The sequence below is a fragment of the Ctenocephalides felis genome, unplaced genomic scaffold (assembly GCF_003426905.1).
Source record: "Ctenocephalides felis isolate EL2017-DRISC unplaced genomic scaffold, ASM342690v1 CF-g0.4_SCAFFOLD_03572, whole genome shotgun sequence".
Lineage (NCBI taxonomy): Eukaryota > Metazoa > Arthropoda > Insecta > Siphonaptera > Pulicidae > Ctenocephalides > Ctenocephalides felis.
This window is the reverse complement of record NW_020539726.1, coordinates 11,764,945-11,787,056: the sequence shown is the minus strand read 5'-3', so window position 1 is coordinate 11,787,056 and position 22,112 is coordinate 11,764,945. Positions and strand designations below refer to the sequence as shown.

Sequence of the window (22,112 nt, the reverse complement as noted above, 5' to 3'; positions counted from 1 at the left end):
GATGCTATGAAACACTACTTTTAATTGGCTTTTATTACTCAGATCTCTATCCAACAATAACCTTTAAGGATAATTTGCATATTACCAAAAGGTAGTGTACCAATGCCTCGAACAAACACACGCAAAGATACAAATCGTACGACGATATCGTCGAAGTGCTTACTTATATCAATTATTTATGACCGGCTGTGTTTTCAATTCCAATCGCAATTGATTTCAATAATGTGATTTTGAGAAGAATTTGCATTTTACATTATTTGAACAAGGCCGTACGATAAATGTCGAGCAGTAAAAATTACCAGAAATATTTGTTCGAACAATAAAGTTTCTTCATTATGTATTTCCATAAAAGTAGAAATGAATTGACTCAAGGTAAGGAAACAAAAGTGATTCTAGATTCAATTAGATTATTCTATATGTTGATATTGCTTTGAAAATTAAGTTTGCAAATCATTTCATATGCTATTTTTATATTAGTTTTTGCTACAATATTGAGTACATAATGATAAACGATAAAGATTAATGCCCCAAGATCAATTCCATCATTATTTTTATCAGACTTATAAAAATTTTCTACTTTGAGCGCTTTGATATCAATTTAAGGAAAACATTAGTGCTAACGAAAACTGAATTATAAAAACAACTACATAAAGTGCAGCTACAAAATTTATTCTCAATTAATAAAACTCTGAAAACTATTGATAAATTTTCGAAAGGTACCACTTATTGTTCTGCTAATATGGAAACAAATAAGTGCTTCATATATAAGAGTTCATGACGTATTGGTGCATATAAAAATATTCAAATAATTATGTTCAATGAATCAATTGTTGCTTAATTAATTAAAATCAGAATATTTGTTTTAAATTTAAAAACTTTGTATAATGCAGTGAAAAATATCTATAACTAAAGTAAGCATTGGAGATTATATATATAACTAGCAAACCCGACGAACTCCGTTTCGCCACCAGATGGTTTCGTGAGAAAGATGAAGAAATTTTTTGTTTGTTTTATATTTGAAAAGGAGAAATTTGAAAACAATTATTGATTATTTTCATTACTCGAAGTTTTAATTACGGTGCGTGAAGTTCCAGCAATTTGCATTAGGGCACGATGCCATGCACCACTAATTTTCTTAGCTATAAACCTTGAGGAGCCCGAGACCTTTCCAACGAATGCAAAATTGTCGAAATCGAATCGTGCGTTATGGAGTCAGGAAGGAAAACCCGACTTATTTTTATATATATGTAGATAATAACCCAATAAAAAAATTGTGAATTTTTCATCATTGTTGGTGACTGAAAAATTTTCAAGTATTATATTAATTACGTAATAGTTAGTGAATTTAATATATGCTCATAATGCATTTTATATTACATAAATTAAAAAAATTATATGAGCCTGTTATTGGTTTACAAATACAAAAATTATAGTCATATTGAATAAGTCTTCACATCTAATGGAATAATAACACAGATAATTATGAACATAATAATTTGTTATAAATTATAATATATTCATCAATATTCGCAGACACAATTCTTAGTAAACTAATAATTGAAATATTTCACAATTTTTTACACGACATTTTTGAGTTCAGGTGGATCCTAATATTATAGCTTATAGAGTTATTACATTCTGATTGCTATTTGATTGTAGAATTTAAAAAAAAAATAAGAAAAAAAATTGTACACGTATGTGAAACAGGACGTATTTATTATTTAAAAGTAACAATAACACAGTTAATGATGTGCATAAAATTTTGTTAAATAATTATAATCGAATCATCACTTGAAGACATAGTTTTAGAGTAAATTAGTAATGAATTGATATTTCAATAATTTTACGCATATATTCAGAACATAGATCCTTTTAGATAAAGTTGATTACATTTTAATGAGGTTAATGTTTTATTTTAAAAATTTGCAATTACTGAGAACCAAAAATATCAATCGAAAAAAAATTGTTTGTTTTACCAAGAAAACCATATCCTACATCTACAAGAAAATTTCACCGAACGACGTATTATTCAAAACACACTTTCGACTATTTATTATTAATGCAGCTACCACAAAAACGGCTAGTTTAAATATTTAACAAGGCAATTAAGGAGATTTTTCAGAGAAATTACTATTTGATATTTTTTGACAAATTGTCCGTTGAGACTGTTTGCTCAAATCATTTGGCACCAGTGCGCTAGATGTCACCCTAATTGTTAGTTAGAAGTTCTCGTCCGCGAGCAGAGTGAAAAAATCGGACAAAGGGTTTGTTTACTTCTTGCCAGGGAATTGGACATTGTCAGAGATGGATTGGGATAAAATATTTTAATTTTAGTAAAATAAGTTGTACAAATAATAAAAATTTAAATTAAAAAAAAAGATAGTGTGTACTAAAATCTTGATATAGTTAAAAATTGATTGTAATACTGCAGAATAGCAAGAACAAATACTAGCTATCAAAATATTAATAAAAATATGGAACAAATTGATATTTTGACAGAATATTAAATAAAAAACGATGCTGAAGGTATATGATATGAAGATGAAAAATGATATGAATGGCTATAAATGCCAGGGTCAACTAAAAGGCCATTTACTAAAAAATTAACTTTATTCTTAAAATGGAAACTTTGAAATTAGTTAAGAACTGGTAGTGCAAAATAACATAATTAGTAATATAATTAGTAATAATGATTTTTTTATAGTTAACAATACTAGCGTTGTTTCTTAGATCAATATTTTGAACATCTTATGTAATTCATATGTAAGTCTTGATAGTCACCAATATTATAATATAAGCTATTTTGGTGTTTTTATATTTGACACACAAAAAAAATCGCTGAATTCAATTACATTTTTTTTAAATAGTTTGTTTCTCCATTGCACTAATCACTCAATATTATATTATTATTCACTACAGAAAAAAAGAATAAAATAACAGTACTTACAGTTTTTCCATAGTAATCATAAGCTCTCAATCATGTTGGTTGCATAATAAATTCCTGTAAAAATTTAAATAGGCGAAATTAAAATAACTACATTACTATGCTATAACCAATTTACAAAATATAATTACAAAATAATTAGGAAAGCCAGTTTAAAATATTTGAAATATTATGATAAATTACATGCTGGCTTAGAAAAATTAACTTAAAACTTTCTTATATTTGACATTTCTAAATCGTGCCAGTTCGATTCTGCCGTGAGCCTACAAACAGATAATATTTTTACATCTTGAAACTTGTTAATATAATTAGTACCTCACCCTGAATTCATAATAAGGGTGAACATAATAAAATAGTCAGAAAACTACTTTCTTCAAAATATGTCAACATTGGCTTTTAGGTGCTTTTTGACCTACACGAAGTTATGCAACTATTTCTATGATTGACGGGACTTGTGTCTTTTCGGTTCGACCAGATAAATGAAGTAATGGCATTAAAATAATATTAAAAATGTGTTTGAAGTCGTGTCCCTACTTTGCTATAAAAAATCTAGAAATAATTTATACTCTTCTGCTTGCCAAAAAAATTTATTAAACGTATGATCTTTCAAATCGTTATAGTCTTTCGATTTATATATCAATTGCTATAAGTGCACATATTTATATGTGCAAATGCAAATTAATGCAAATTTGTTCCAATATGTTAATGCAATATGATCATTGTGATTATCTTATAGTATTATAAAGGCATCGATTATATTTATGAACAGATACGTATTAATTTGATTTGTTCTAATAATTAATAATAATAATTTAAAACTTGTTATTTTAGTCTAAAATAGAAAGATCAAAATTATTTATATCAAGAAAATAATTATATATACATATACGCAAATGATTTTACGAAACTGCTAGAAAATTGTATCGAATGTAACTACTGATGAGTTTTGGTAGCATAAATTTAATGACTAGTTTTAAAATCTATATAAAAACTAGCTGACCCGGCAAACGTTGTTTGGCTAAGTAATGTATATTCTAATCAATTTCTAGAGATATTCGGATATTCGGATATTCGGATATTCGGATATTCGGATATTCGGATATTCGGATATTCGGATATTCGGATATTCGGATATTCGGATATTCGGATATTCGGATATTCGGATATTCGGATATTCGGATATTCGGATATTCGGATATTCGGATATTCGGATATTCGGATATTCAGATATTCAGATATTCAGATATTCAGATATTCAGATATTCAGATATTCAGATATTCAGATATTCAGATATTCAGATATTCAGATATTCAGATATTCAGATATTCAGATATTCAGATATTCAGATATTCAGATATTCAGATATTCAGATATTCAGATATTCAGATATTCAGATATTCAGATATTCAGATATTCAGATATTCAGATATTCAGATATTCAGATATTCAGATATTCAGATATTCAGATATTCAGATATTCAGATATTCAGATATTCAGATATTCAGATATTCAGATATTCAGATATTCAGATATTCAGATATTCAGATATTCAGATATTCAGATATTCAGATATTCAGATATTCAGATATTCAGATATTCAGATATTCAGATATTCAGATATTCAGATATTCAGATATTCAGATATTCAGATATTCAGATATTCAGATATTCAGATATTCAGATATTCAGATATTCAGATATTCAGATATTCAGATATTCAGATATTCAGATATTCAGATATTCAGATATTCAGATATTCAGATATTCAGATATTCAGATATTCAGATATTCAGATATTCAGATATTCAGATATTCAGATATTCAGATATTCAGATATTCAGATATTCAGATTTTCAGATTTTCAGATATTCAGATTTTCAGATTTTCAGATTTTCAGATATTCAGATATTCAGATATTCAGATATTCAGATATTCAGATATTCAGATTTTCAGATTTTCAGATTTTCAGATTTTCAGATTTTCAGATTTTCAGATTTTCAGATATTCAGATATTCAGATATTCAGATATTCAGATATTCAGATATTCAGATATTCAGATATTCAGATATTCAGATATTCAGATATTCAGATATTCAGATATTCAGATATTCAGATATTCAGATATTCAGATATTCAGATATTCAGATATTCAGATATTCAGATATTCAGATATTCAGATATTCAGATATTCAGATATTCAGATATTCAGATATTCAGATATTCAGATATTCAGATATTCAGATATTCAGATATTCAGATATTCAGATATTCAGATATTCAGATATTCAGATATTCAGATAATTAGATATTCCGATACTCCGATACTCCGATACTCCGATACTCCGATACTCCGATACTCCGATATTTCGATAGAGCTAAATGTACAAAAAATGGCAGTTTTTGAGCGAACTAAGTGTCCGATTTGAATGATTCAAAGGAATTTCTGCTTGTTTTAACAAAATAATTGCTAATGGAAAAAAATTGTTATCTTTTTCAAATTTTTTTTCTTGAAATTTTTAAGGTACGAAGTTTCAAGTAACATTCGATGAATTAACGAACAATTATCTGACTACGTTCAGTAAAATTGCCAGCTACTTCATCATTGTAGAAATGCATTTTTTTATGTCTTTCAAAAATTCGTTATCTACACCTCTTTACCCTATAGGCGGGGTAACTTGGAACGGCCAGGTGACAAACATGTTTAAAACCTTATTTTAATTTAAAGGTATTTTACAAAATAATTACATTTTTAACTAATGCTAAAAAACTACCAACGGAAGAAAATACTTTTATTATGGATTTTCAAAGATTACCGATATTTTGTCAATACAATCAAACTGGAAGTTTTATATACTTTCTATAGAAAACATGGTATAATGCAATCCAAGTTTTTTTTGGTCTTTCGACTTATATTGTCGTAAATATTCACGTAAAACTTCCTATTAAAAGTAATTGAACACCATCGGTCAAGAAAGTTTGACATTTCACGTAATAGCCACCGTCTATTGTTTTATTCAAATTAGGCTTCTACAAAAATTTTCAAATTAAAAATGTAAAATTTCTACGCGAGTTTAGAATAATATCTCACCTTTTGGACTTTCTCTGGATTGGCATGAATTATTCAAGTCTAAGACTGGCCAAATCAGTTTAGCCGTTTTCGAGTTTTACTTAGACATTTGAAAGAGAGCTCCATTTTTATATATAAGATAATCGGATTATATTTAACTAACTTTGAACCTTTTTCTTTAAAACGCATATATGCTGTAATTATTATCGTAATAATTTACAATACTACAACTAATACTATTCAAAAAAGGAATCGTATCTCTGAATTTTTTAAATTGTGTTGAAGTTTTCTAAGAAAAGGTGTGTGAAAAATACATTTTAAACTGTTGTAAGAAGTAGCAACTCGGCCAATTTTTGCACAAAATCAGTGAATGTGAACAATTACTTACTACATTCATCAATAGAATGAACTACAGTAGTCTTTTTTCATTTTTACGTCACTTATCGTCTATCTACACTATTACGTCTGCATTTTCGTTGGAAATAATTGTATGGGCTCGCCCGTAGGTAAGTGGTTAAGTGCGACGGGACTTGTTTCAGAGGGCCCGGGTTCGAAATCCACTCCGAGCAGCCTGTTGTCAGGCAGCAGTGACAACGATTTTTACTTGGAAATATAGATAGCAATATGTTTCCAAGTGAAAATAACCCTTGCCCGGCATTGCCGCACCAATAAAAAGTCAGCCCTATTAGATTAATTCTAATAACAAAAATCATCAAATATGGATGGATTAACCATTGGGTTACCATCTAAAAATACGAAGTAAGAAGAAGTTTCAGCCCAACAAATCATAGGACGTAAGATTCTAATTGATGTTAAAAATATTAAAAAAAATAAAAATGAATAATTGTACTATAATAATATTATGAAACTAGTTGGTGAATTTAAAACCATTATTAGAATCTTTTGTGTAATTCAAGTTTAAATTGAAGTGGTTCTACTTGCATGTCACAACTCTAACAAATTATTTCAGTAATAGTTTATCAATAAACCATCATTTCAATAAATGTATATATTTTCTCTCTTTTTTTAATAAAAATTAGAACATTCGTTACATTCTATGAGCTAATTTGATTGACATTAATAAAAATTAATTATAGATAGTACCATGTGATAAATTTTACTTGATCAAGTTAATTGGCCTTATTAACTTCCCGAAGGAGAAGTTTATGTTTTCATCAAAAAATCCGATTCGCTAATTTTATGTTTTCTCGACGTTTCAAGCCATTCTGAATCGAATGAAACCAACTTTGGAAAAAGTATGTGTGTGTGTGTGTGTGTGTGTGTGTGTGTGTGAACAGATTTTTTGCCGTAAATCGACGTTTTCTCCAAAAACGGCTGGACCGATTTCAAAAATTTAAAAGCCATTCGATGTATTTCGATGAAGACTATCGTTTCTGAGTTTTGTACGGCGATCGGCCGGGCCGTTTCTTTGTAAAATGCAGAAAAGTGAAAAATTTTCGTCCACGTTTTAGCCCGCAATTCTGAATCGATTCTGAAAATTCAAAAACCATTCGATAGATATTGGTTAGGAATCGTGCTGATTAGTTTTTGGTAAAGATCGGCCGGGCCGTTTTTTTGTAATAAAGTTTAAAAAAAAAAAATTTCGACGATTTTTATGATTTTTTTTTGGTGGTAGATACCATTGTTTTCTCGGTCATACTAAAATATTACGGCCCTACGACAACTCGTTTAGCTTTAAAAATTCGTCAAAGTTTGCAAAAATTGGTATCGTTTTTTTGACATTTGTCAAAATTAGACTTTTGATCGACGTTTTCTCAAAAACGCCTGAACCGATTTCAGAAATTTAAAACCCAATAAATGTATCTCAGTGAGGACTATCGTTTGTCAGTTTTGTGCGACGATCTGTCAAGCCGTTTCTTTGTAATTTAAAAAAAAGTGTTAAACTTTTGTCCACATTTAAGCTCATCCTACCGAACCGATTTTAAAAAATCAAAAACTGTTCGAAAGATATCATTTGGGAATGATGCTGATTAATTTTAGGTGAAAATCTACCGAGCCGTTTTCTTGTAATTAACTGTTGAAAAAAAAACTTAAGCCGATTTTTATGGAATTTTTTTTAGCGATATATACCATGGTCTTATAGAACTTACTGAAATATTACGGCCTTACGACAAATAGTTTGATTTTAAAAATTCATCGAAGTTTGAGAAAATGAGTAGCTCTTTTGACATTTGTTAAAATAAAAATTACACTATTTACTTGGTATAATGATAGGGTACTTAGTCTTGAACATAATAAACTATTAAAGTCCTGGAAACTGGTTCAATTATAAAAATTATTGATTTTTGAAAATTTGCTTTTAGAAAATACTCCGAGTCAAAGTGTTCGTTCGTTTTCAATTATGTGTAATAAATCCACTCGGAAAACTTTTAGTAACTGATAAATTAATTTATTTTTTATTGATTAAGTCGATTATTTAAACATATCGGGAAGTTTATGTAACTTGCCTCAAGGCTAAATACCAAACCAACTAGTTTTTGGTAGTCTAATGTATGGAGCAATGGAGCAACGACTGAATTATGGTGAATTTCTGATTTTTGATTATGATTTGTCACTCTTGTTTATATAAAGTCCTTAGTATATCAATAGATATTGAATTCCAAAAATTCAAAATTCATAACCTGCTGTAAGAACATTATCTAATCCAAGGTAATAGTTCACCAGTATTTCATCCAACCACATAATAACAAAAATGTGTCAAAAGCAACTCCCAAATCAATTCCAACTAATTTGGAGCTGTGTGACAAGTCGAATTCTATAACCGCACCTTCGTACATTCTAATAAGACATGTTCATTGTTATTTCGGAGTAGATCTCATTAAGATAACGATCTCGTGATTAAAACAAAAATCGAATAGGTTTCGAGAGCATCTGATCTGCATACAATTAGCTGGTGCGCGCGAACGGACGACAGACAATGAACGGGACCATTAATGACGAATTATTTAGTGCCGGGCCCATAGAGGCAGTCGGGGAATGTCCACAGGGACGAAATTAATACAGATTTATTTTAGAACTTAATTTGGAATCAGAAATTGAAAAGAACTTATCTAAAGTTAGTCGTTAGTCGTTGTGGACTCACTGACAAGACACTATTACTCTACAAAATACATAAATGATCAGACTGACGCACCTACAGTACTCGAAAAAATGAACAAGCTCACTGGGAACTTTTACCTTTAAAGTAGGAATAATTTCAATAGTAACATCTAAGCCCTTCGCCAATTACTTGGCCAGAAATAGTTTGGTATGACAAACACCTCATGCCAATATCCTGACCGATTCTTAGCAGCAACTCATATTTGGCTCTTTTGCTTGTGTTTTGTATAATTGGTGTTATGATTCATTTTTCTAAATATTGTGTCATTTTTTTATGAAATATTAAACTTTTTTATCACTTTTATATCATATACTATATGTTTTAAATACTTTTTGTTTTTAAACACTGATATGCTAGACACAATACCTACGGGTAAAATGTCCGAATGAAAAAAAAAGTAAACAAAATGTTATGTATATATATTTAATGAAATATATGTTTTTGAAGTGAAATTGCGAGTCGCAAGGTTTCTTGAACTGAGTTTTTAAACAAATATTAAATGATCGTAATCTTTGGCAGTAACTGCCCGTTTGTTTATTTGAATGACAAATACAATATTTATGCATTCATCTGGACAGCAAATTGGCATGCCAAGCACAAGCATCTATCAAATATTCAAAACTAAAGACGCAATTTTTGCGGTGGTTTAGTGGAGAAAAGAATAGAAACTTTTATTAGAAAACAAACAGCTGATTTATAAATCTTTTCTGAAGACTATGTGGACTTATAGCAATTAGTTACACAAATAAATCTAATATTGTTAACATGCATAGAATACAATCCAAGATTTACAATCCACATTGAATTAAAAATGCCCTACGTATATAAAGTAGTTAAAGACAGAGGCAGTATACCAACTCATATAAAGGATCTGTTAAGCGAGTCATTAGGCAAAATTAAGGATCTGTTTAACGAGTCATTAGGACCAGTTCTCAAATTTTTTATTGGAAAATAAAAATTTGATTTAAAAATTCATTCTGAAGTCTTTGTGGACTTATTGCAATGAGCTATGGAGCTGCATAAGTAAATCCAATATTGTTAAGATGCACAATCTACAATGACTTGAAAATGCCTTAAGTATTTGAAGTAGTAGAAGCAATATCAGGTATATTCATATAAAAAACTGAGTCACTAGGACCAGTACCCCATGTACCAGCAATAAGAAGACCTAGAAAATGTTGGTCTATGATATTGCTTCTACTTTAATTAGAAAAACACTCACTAGAATAATCTCTATACATCGTAATAAAATTATATTAGCTTTATTTTTATACTAATTAATAAATATATATTATTTTGGTAGCTACGTACGATATAAAGAAAAATGAAACCAACAAAAATGACCTTCTAAATGAGCAAGAGCAAATGAGCAAGAGTCTTTGTAGCACTGCTATATTTGATTCATTTTTTAATTCTATTTTTAAATTTAAAATCATATATTCCTCTATATATATTTTTTTTTTGAAAAAGTAACAATTATTGTAATCAACTATATCAAACAATGTTTGCAACATTTTCACCAAATTAATAAAAATAGTATCAAAATAATATACAAATGGAAGTGTTGTGCACATTATTTATATTAAGTTATGAAAGTTGTGTAAAATGTTTGCATATTATCATTTATCGAAATAAAAGCTATGTAAATTGTAACAAATGGAAGACATTTCAATCAATTTATTATGTGAAACTTGCTTCTTCATATTTATTTTCAACATGATATTTAATAATGCCAGGATGCAATTAATCTATGACAGTTCCAAGTCAATGAACATGCATTGCAGCTAGTAATGAACAGAAACACCAAATGAATTGCTGTGCCATATGGTATTAGGAAGGAGCAAAATAAAGAATTGAAATTATCAATTTGAAAAAATTTAATGAAATAATTATTTGCTCAAATTGATCTATTTATTACACATTTTTGTTGCAAACTGTAAATATTAATAATCGAAGCAAAAAGTCTAATTCCTAAATTCACAATATTTTTTTTACTAATTGTAAGAAAATGATTTTAAAAACATTCAAACACTTTAGGAACTTTTCTGCAAAGATAAAAGAAAATAGTAAGGTTCTTTAAAATTTTTGAAGTAACTCTTTTTTTAGATGAAAGATACTTTTTGTTGAGTATGCTACTGCAAATTAAATTTCGAATGTCAAACTTTTATGATATTTTATTAATTTAATATGAAATATATCAACAAAAGTAATAATTATGTACGTATCATAATAATAGTATTAGTATTCAGTTGTTTACTACTATAATATTAACCAATGTCAATTGATTTGAATTGAATTGAACAATTGATTGATCGTATTTGTAATTTATAGTAACCTGATTTCCTTTTAAATAATATATAAAACAGAACTATCTCTATTAGTTAAGAGAAGCATAAATTTTTCCTGAAAATTTTTGGGATCTTTTCTAATATAATATTAATTGTATGAGAACATCGTTCTAAATTTATTGTAAACAATAATGCTTTATCATGAAACTCTTGTTAGAAACATAAAAAAGTCAACTATATCTGATTTGTGAACATACCTTCAATTAAGTTTAGCACAAAGTTATGAAATTACTGAAGATTATGTGATTCGAATTAAAAAAATGAAGTTTTGTGTTATATAATTAAAGAAGAATCACCAGTCAAATTTGAGGCAACCAATGACGATAATGTAATATGAAAATGATGCAGATTTAAAATTCATCTTGAAAAAATGTTCTAGTGTATTCACGTTATTAAATGAAAAAGGTTGATTGAACCACAAATCTATCATCTAGACTTCCAAAAAAAATCAACATTCTCAACATACACAAAAAACAATATGCCTCAATCACACAACATATGTTTAATAAATAATCAATAAATATATATTCTTCCATTATAACTTAGTGATAAATCAGGGATTGTAATAAGGACTGCAACAAATACATAATATATAAATAAATCAGTGTTTAATACAGTCCACTGCTACAAGGGTTAAATTATAACATAAGAATCTGAATTATCGAAGGAGAGTTTAAATACATTTTATAATTACGTATATAAATACAAGCATATTTCTTATCATTTATTTATCGTGAGCAAAAATTTCAGAGTAGTATTATCAAATGACAATTATGGCACAATATCACGATCAAGCTTAATAACATTAGCTAAATATTCTGGTATCATTTGGCCTAATTCAATTTAAAATATTCTCCAAACAGTGGACTATTTGACAATATAGGCGTAACATTGTTCAAACTATTTTTGAATATCAGTCTGTATTGACTGCAAATATTGAATCTTATTTTTACTACGACTCTTAAATGTCATTTTATAATTAATTACCCATCTAAGTCCAGATATTTATTTTAGAAGTTCCCATGAACGAATGATCTGGTTTAGCTAATTTTGTCATTGAGTATCTAACGCACAACATGAATCACCCAATATCAATCAATATATTTTGCAATACCATGACATTAAATCAAATTGAGTAATATATCATATCGAAATTCAATCATGTCATATGCATTTAATCATTTTAACTTTAGTATTAATTGTTCATTACACGTTTTAATGAATCCAGAAACCAATGTAAGGAATAGTGAAGAGCAATGATATAAATGACAATGTGTTGTATATTCAGAAAGAGAATAAAAAATATATTCAGTTGAGATAAGTTCAACAGTGGTTTGATTATTATTATTTTTAATATTTTGCGAGTTTTTTATTTACTGTTGTGTTTGCAATTTTCAATCAGTTTCACTGAAGAGCAAAATGACTTTATCGACATGCATTTGATAAATTATTTAAAATGCTTCAGTAGTACGAAAATTGTTTAATTGCATTTAAATTCTGGTGTGGAAAATTATTAAGTCATAACGGTACCAAAAAAATTAAAGATTTTATGTTTTGCAATGTTAGTTGCAAGCATTAATATTTGTGTAGTATATTGTTTTTCCATAAAAATTTATTCCAAAATAAAACTTAATGTAATACTGTTTGAAAGTTAATATTAAATAAGAAGATTAAATTCTATGAAAATGATTATTCATAAATTACAGCACCTAATAAGTATAGATAATTATTTTCATTACATTGAATTTTATCAATGAATTTCAACTTCAACTTTGATATATATTAAAGATTAATTTATTTTCTAAGGTATGCCAAAATGTCCAGAAACCTCTGAAACGTTAAGTTAAAAATATGTACAATATCAATAAAGTCGAATCTTTAGACACACCCGAATTATATCAGCTCTTGTAAAATCCTCGATATAAATCTAGAAATGATATATTGAAAAATTCTAAAAATACAGCATAAAACTGTATTAATATAGCTATACTATATAAGAATCAAATTGATAAATAGTATATGTAAAAAGATTTTTTTTTGTTTATTAACTTGAACATTTTGGCATACCTTAGAAAAAGTGAATGTACGTGTGTGTGTATGTTTGTTTGGATACAATTTTTGGTCCGCGATTGTGAGCGCACTTGTATTGACAAAATGAAAAATTTATTAAATTGGCAGGTCCAGCGGTTTCGGAGATACAGAGAAAAATTTAAAAAGGATACATATTTGGTGGTCTAAAATGGTCATTAGGCATATGCACATCAAATTACCAGATATGTTATAGAGATTATGAACATATGTACTATTTTTATAACATTTTTTTTCTGGTTCCGTGCCAAAAATTTTAGTTTTTAAAGTTCACTTATATGGTTCAATCAAATTTCAAAATTTTCAGAGAATTTTTTTTTTCTAAATTGTCACAAATATACGAAGTTTTATAATTTAAATATAAATTGTAAATTTACAATCCATTTCAAAAATGTATATATTTCATATGCGTTATTCTAATCATAAGAAATATATCCTCAGATGGATTCATTTATTAAGCATCTCTTAATATAAACTAATATCAACATTTTTAACTGTTTGGAGCGATACGGTCGTCGCTGTATATTATATGATAAAAAAATATATAGTAATAATTATCTCATGAAATATTTAAAATAATTGTTAATAATCATTGGCCATTATTTTATTGATTTTTAATTTTTTTGCTTGAATATTTAATTTCTGGTAGAGAAAGTTCCAGCAATTTGCCTTAAAACACAATGCCATTCACCACTAGTTTACATTTCATTTTAAATTTTCAGAAAGAATTATCAAGAGCTCTATTAATACTCGTTAGATTAAAAACTTGTTCGAACTTTGCATCTGTTGCAATTTTATCCCGAGTGTTGGTTTCGTTTATTTTTGCTAATAAATAAATCTGGTACTTATTCTTAAATGAAGCGCATTAAAAGCAATCAGTATAACAAATGATAGTGTAGTCGCCGAGTCCAGTTTGTATCAATCAGTGATTTCAGTTCGTATTAATTAAAATCAATTGCTTCTAATTGGTTGTAATCAGCATATGTGTGAGAATGCCTTTGTACTTTATGTCTCTTGACAAACAATCTGTTGGGATGAACTGAGATTAATATGAAAGAAACATCTCGGCGACTTTTTAGAGATCGGGATAATAGATTATTTTTCTTATGAGATGAGGGTCGTAAATAGCATGTATTCTTCTTTAACATAATTAAAATTTTCATTAACGCAGAAGATAGAGTTTCGGTCTAAATGCTTCGACACAAATTTATGTCTCAATAATTCTTGACTAATACTTATTATTGTCAAATATCTCCCTTCCGCCTTTTTGTATTTTAAACCAATAGCAAAAAAGCGGAAGGGAGATATTTGACAACCTAATATGTTAGAAGTGATAAGGTCAACCATTGGGTTGCCTTCTAATAACCCTAGGTCGAAGAGTTGCATCACAACAGCTCATAGAACACATTCAGAAAAGATATAAAGATAAATATAAAAGATTGTAGTTTTTCAATATGCGTTAACTAATTTTAAACAACTACTAACTAGTTTTAAACATTTCTACTCAACTATGCGTTAACTAGTTTTAAACATTTCTATTCAAATTTGAACTTTAAAAACAATAATAATGCGTGAGTATTATTTACTCACAAACTAAAATTTCAACTCTGACGTAGGTCAATATTTTAAAATATATTTTGAAAATAAATACAACAGCATACTTAATTAGAAAGTCAATATTTTTAGAAAACGAGTTACTACTTTCCGAAGACCACCAATTGTTTCCAATACCTTTGTTTATTGTAATAAAATGAAGTTAATGAAATACCAAAACAAAAAGTGATAGTTAATTATTTTATGCAACTTAGGTATAACACCTATTAAATACTCCAAATAGAATAATGAACTTGTAAACTATTTTAAAAACAAATGGATGGACCTCCGGGGGTCTTAGTAATATAGAGGAGTGTTCCAATTAGAATAACTTACTGAAGGAAAATATCAGTTGAATACCATCCAGAAATAATACCAGAAATAATACATCATATGCTTGCTTATGATAAATTGGGAATTTTGAATATTGTCGTTGAAGCTTCATATATTTTTTTAATTGCAACATAACTTTATATATAATATAAATAACAAAATAATTTATATACAATACCATAATTTCATATCGATAAATCCAGAAATAATACAGTGCATACTTCAATACTATGATATGAAAATGATATTCATTTCTCAAATCTAAATATTATCACATTAACCAATATGCTTAAGTATGTTTGCAAATAAATCTAATACTTTCTAAAGAAAAATCTTTTACAATGTCCACACATGGCATTCCTATCATAGTAGGAGTATTAGAAGATTAGACAGGAGGCTTTTGATAAATTTATAACAGATAAATAAAAGTATATTAATAGTAGTGCATGCCTTAGGGCAAATTGCTGGAACTTCCCGTACTATAATGAAATATTCGAAAAATTTAAATGTTTTTAGCCTAAATTAAAATTGAAACCCAAATACTTTTGATATTAAAAAAAATTTGATTTTTGCCTTCTCAAAAAACTAATCTTTGTTTACTCAAAGCAAAACGTTTTTTGAATTATTTTATCGGTACTCTTAATGGAGGCTATATTTTGCACTTTTTGTTCCATTTATCCGAAACGAATTTGCAAAAAAAAACTAATCATCACGATCTTCCGTCTTTGTTTATATAATATAATATAATTTATAATATTTTTGAATCATTCTAACCGGATCGCATTTCTCGCAAAAACCAAGCTTCCATTTTCTGCACTTTTTGCTCCGAAAACCAGTCCGCAGTGGCTGGACCTGCCTTTGTTAAAAGCTAATCAGCACATGTTCCTATCAATAGGAATCGAATGTTTTTTGAATAATTCAAAGCGGTTGATCCGCCGAAAACGTGAAGAATTGTATCCACACATAAATGTACACACACTACAATTGACTACGCGGCGCTTATGCGCTTTGATATTTCGACTTCAAATCAGCTACACAGCGCAATTGCTTATAAATATTTTCAAAAATTTTCAAAAAAAATTTTAAATACAAAAAAAGAAAAATATAAAATAAATCATTTTTTTCAAAAAAGTCAATTTAATTTCTCGAAAATCTAATTGTTTGAAAGTTTTGCAAAGTTTTTTTTTAATAATTTAGTTTTCGGTAGGAAAAGCAATTTGCCTTGAGGCACGATGCCATGCACTACTAGTTTTTTATTTTACTTGAGCCCTCCATCTACAGCGACACTTTTCTAAATACAAAGGAGTGGTCACACTTATGGTAACTAGATACACAGAAATCTATTTTATTAGGAGTGATAAATTGTATGTTTATGTACTAAAGATAACATTTGTTAGTAGAAACAGATTAAATTATTCCTTTTTTTCAGTATGAAGATCTTGGGTCCAACGTAGTAGGTGGGCGAAGTGATTTTTATTTACTTTTGTGTAGTAATTTATATGAGTTCTCTCAGTACAGGAAATAGGTAGTTTTAACGGATATAAAAATTAAAATAAAAACTAGTTTTCATTGATAGTTTTGGTAGGAGTAGGTATCCACTTTCGACTATTTAAATCCGGCTCGTTTGGTGATATACAAGAAATATTTATGGTCGTATATAATTTCTTGAATAACTTTATGAATGACAAATTTCATATGAAAAATTACTACACGAAAGTCGTATGTAAAATTTAAAATTATTAATTAGCTCGTATTGTGCTTTTGCAGCCGCATTATTTTTGTAAATAAATTAATGGAAATAATACTTTGCTAGCAAAAAATATATGATCAATTATAATAATATATAATAAAAATGTTTCAACTATCTCAATTTATGTGATAACAAAATCTCCAATAATTTGCATATTTCAAATAGCATCAATAAAATTTTATCTGAATATGTAATATTTCTTGAATATAATATTTCAGAAGCAATGGATATGTCATTTAATAAAATCGTGTGTCTTTGCATTTAATACGCGTGTGCGCCGATCCTACCGATTTATAATGTATTGAAAATATCAGTTTGCAAAATGCGATCATACAAAATGAAATGTCTATGATTTCTTATGTCACTTTGCTACATCGACAATTCCAAGAATCACGTAATATATTGAAAATCTACATCATTTCAATCGAAACCGAAGAATACTACATATCCTATACATACTAATATACATATGTGTATATTATAGTTTTTCTTAGAGATTTTGCTTTACATATAATAAGTGATTTTTTAAAATAGTTGATATAGAATTGAAAATGAAACCATATGTAATTTTAATAACTGTGGCGAATGTTTGCTTTTTTTGGTCATAGATATTTAGTTTAATGAAAACATTGATTCAGATTATCAAAGAATTTTTTGGGTATCTTAAGATTTATCATGAACAGTAATCAAAAGTCAATTCTTAAGTCATTGTGCTTATTTGACTCAATACATATTTATTTACAGATAGTAGCCGAAATAGTTTTCTAATTTCTGCGTGATAAATTTTATTATTACAAATTCAGTAATAAAATATGTATTAATACAGCAATACTATTTAAAGCTATTTTTATTATGAAACACATTGCTATCTATATTTCCAAGTGAAAACCGATGGTACTACTGCTTGACATCAGGCTGCTCGAAACGGGATCGATCCCGAGACCTCTGTTTCAAATATAGTCGCTTATCTACAAACAAGTCCTACATATACGTGTATGTGATGGCTATATAAATAATTATGAAATTACGATGTATAGAATAAAATTGATGAATGTAATATATCTATTGCTATTTAGTTCAGATTCATTATGAATAGAATAAGATTGATTCTCAAAATCACAGTCAAAGGTCAATGATGATTTTTGTATTTTACAGAAATAGAGTTTTTGAGAGAACGGAGCATTCGATTTGAATGATGCAAAAAAACATTCAATTCGTATGATAGGGAGAAGTGGTAATTAGTTTTTAGCAAAGGCACGTCCAGTCGTTTTGGAGAAACCGAGCTAAATGTGTAAAATTTGCAGTATATTCCTCGAACATTTTGTTACGGTACAGGAAGTTCTAGCAATTTGCCTCAAGGCACGATACCATTCACCGCTAGTTTAGTTTTTGTTTAATTTATAAATGAAATATAAGTGGAACAAATGTTTGCCGCTTAAAATATTGAAATAAATCATAACTAATCTTAAGTTTGTCTAATTATTTAATCGGTATATTTTTAGTTCAGATTAACATGCTGTGATGAACAACTTGAAAGTGAATTGAAACTAGGTGTAAATTTAAAAAAAGGAGATGATAGACTAAACTTTGGTTTGCAAATACATACACTCACATGCGATGTCAAATGATTCAGATTGACTTGATATGTTTCTCGACTTATCACAAAATTAGCAAAGCTGATGAAAACAAAATTTCTGGCGTGAACATAAAACTTCTCCTTCGGAAAGTTATAAAATAACAATACATTCAGTTAGTAGATCTATTTACCATTCATTTTATTACCCATCAGAGTTGAAATTAATTTACAATAACAATAGAGAAAATCTATATACCGGATAATAATACGATAAATATTTTTTAAAACAATTATTATATTCGAAACCTTTAAACAAAAATACTTATTCTCATTCTTTAACAACAAGTCTTCTCATTAATAAAACTTACAGAATTCGGAAACAATACAATAAGTAGTAATTTGAAAAATCAATATCATCGAAACAATTTCAAAAATCAACTATTCTATGCGATACATAAGATTGTGTACAAATATTAGATATCATTTAACATCTTTATATAGTGTTGGACCGGTTCTAGAATGGTGAATTGTGTAACTTCTTCAGTATTTCCGAACCCACAACAAACTGTTGGCTCAAACGGTGATTATTAACAACGGATGTTGTAGTTTCGAGTTAAAGAACGATTTATAACCCAAAATGTGTAAAGGTAGGCAGGGCTTAGATGGTAAATGAATCGGATACTTCGGACCACCCAAACATACTACTAAACATATGTGAAGGGATAAGCCGATAAAACGGACACCATTATCGGTATCTTCTTGTTTGGAGATGATGTTGTTTAGGGAAACTGTCGTAATCGTATTTCATCAAATTGTTTGATTGTATTTTTAAAATATTCGCAGATTGTATATGTATACAGTCAACCCTCCTATATCACGGTGAAAGCGTATGGTGTAACATGGAAACCGCGCTATAAAACTCTGATTTTACTTAAAAACCAGACAAATGAATAGCGTAATCAATGTAATTGCTCTCTGAGAAACTCAGAGTTGGCGCAAATTTTATTTTTAACACGTTATACATTATATAAATACTAATAGATGCAAGTGGTATTCAGCATTGACGCAAGTGGCATCCATCGCATTGTAAACGCACTATAGTTTGTTACGAACCACACTCTACATAAAGGCTTGAAAATAAGAAGAAAAAACTAGAAAATACGACAAAAATGACCAAACAAGGTCACTCAATAAAATATAATATTTAAACGATTTAAGTAAGAAATCTTCTACTCGAAGATTAAAAGAAAGTACATACGATCTAACATAAAATGTAAAAAAAGCAAAGGATATATCACATTGGAGATAAATTTTGTAAAGGCATAAATACCTGCACATTGTGATGAAAAATAATGTATAGTTTGATTGACAATAAATATACATACCAAAAAAGATGCATCAACAATCCGATATCTGCAAATATTCGATTAAATCGATAATATATTGTTGGGTTTGCAAATTCTTCAATTATGTATGTCAGATAAATTACATATTTTAACTTACCATAGGGTAAGTTATAGTAATCGCAAAAAAATCGAAAATAAAAATAAAAAAATTAATATATGTTTACGTATTAGAGGTTACTGAACATTTTGGAATACCTAAGAAAAATGGATGTGTGTGTTTGTGTGTGTGCGGATACATATATTTTTCGATGATTTCGGGAAGACGGGAACCGATTTGAATAATTCATAAAGCGTTCGATTCGCATCGATAAGGGAATGTGCTGATTAAGTTTTGGCAAAGGCAGGTCTAGCCGTTTCGCGGGGCAATAGGAGCCAAAAATGGCAATTCAGTTTTTGAGAGAACGGAGCGTCCAATTTTAATAATTCAAAAAATATCAAATCATCAGATTTTTTAAAGATTTTAGTAATGAGTATGAATTTTATTTACATTTCTATGGATTCAGTTCAATCAATTGTTTACGATGTTTATCCCTCACGCGTCGAAAAAAAATTCAAAATTTCCAAGATAATGTATAAACAAAATTCAATTTTTTTTTTAAAAAAGTCTAACTTTCCAGTTCCAACAATTTGCCTTAAGAAACGACGCCATCCATGCACCACTAAATTTGGCAAATGCCGTTGGGGTGTGGCGCATCTTACCAAGCATTTATTGGCATAGACACTGAACGCATAAAATGCGTCATAAAAATCATCATTTTTTATTAACAATTTATTATGAAGTAACTGTTCGGCCACTCGTCATGAAAACTCATCAATGCATCATCAAATATCTTTAACATTTCTGAAATCTGTACTTCCCTTTTTTGAGAAAACCGAAACCATGTCAAATTTTGGCTCACATACGCACCCGAGAAGTAACGCGTCAACAACGATGCCGACAGGACTGGACCATGATTTTTGCCACATAATAACATACACAACAATTTATTGCAACAATTATCAACTAACGACTATAATTGATCACTCACCTTTTTTATTTGCAAATGTTTTTTCATAAAATCTCACACTATACACTACACACTATACTACACACGACCTTTGATCCGATCAAAAAGGCACTCGGAATAACCAAAACGAACGACCCGAACACCACGAATGTCACCTGATAACTGATTTGCAAGATTTTTAATTATTTATTTTTCATATCTAAGTGTTGCCATATTTGATAACAAATTCTATGTACGTAGTCATAGACCATTACTATGCCATCTCGTGGACGATAACACAACCTGTCCGTTTTCGCATCAGGTAATTAGATAATTAAACATTGCAACAGGATAAATAGTCTTTTTCCGCCCTCTAGACGTACAAGGTCTCACTATTGAATTCTGATTTCAACTTCGATTCATTTTGCATCTGCGTTCGAAAAATTAGTGAAAAAATAAATAAGTTATATGAAGTGTAAAGTGTTTCTACGTAAATCTGCATTTTTGTTTTAACAAGGTTTAAACATATAGTTTACCAGCTGTACCCGATTACGCAATGCTGTGGTATGCATGTAATTAAAAATCTGAACAAAAATGCAGTTTTGTTACTTGTAGTTATTATGATAGGAATGGAAATAGCAACATCTTGACGAAAAAATAGATAATGAATGTTGGTGGTTGAGGTTCACTAGAAATAGCAGGGAATGAAATATACCATTAAAAAACAATTTCTAAGAGATTCATACTGCATTTAATATGAATTAGTTTATTGTGCTGAAATTTTCTCATGGATATTTAAGTTTCACATTTCTACATAGTATAAACAATCTGTTGAATATAAATTTAGGTATCCGAATATTGTTGTTGGTGTACTCTAGGTAAAATATGCAGTTTCATG

The 22,112-nt window shown here is 28.5% G+C and overlaps 1 long non-coding RNA gene across 1 annotated transcript in view; it reads right to left on the bottom strand.

Annotated features, from left to right (window-relative positions):
• LOC113387619 overlaps nucleotides 1–21,384 on the bottom strand; it is a 240,613-nt gene extending 219,229 nt beyond the window's left edge. The window contains exons 1-2 of the long non-coding RNA XR_003368149.1: nucleotides 21,257–21,384; nucleotides 2,948–3,001 (exon numbers count right to left, since the gene is read on the bottom strand). This is a non-coding gene — a long non-coding RNA (uncharacterized LOC113387619). The remainder of the gene's footprint in view (nucleotides 1–2,947; nucleotides 3,002–21,256) is intronic.
• Between the last annotated feature and the right edge of the window lie 728 nt (nucleotides 21,385–22,112).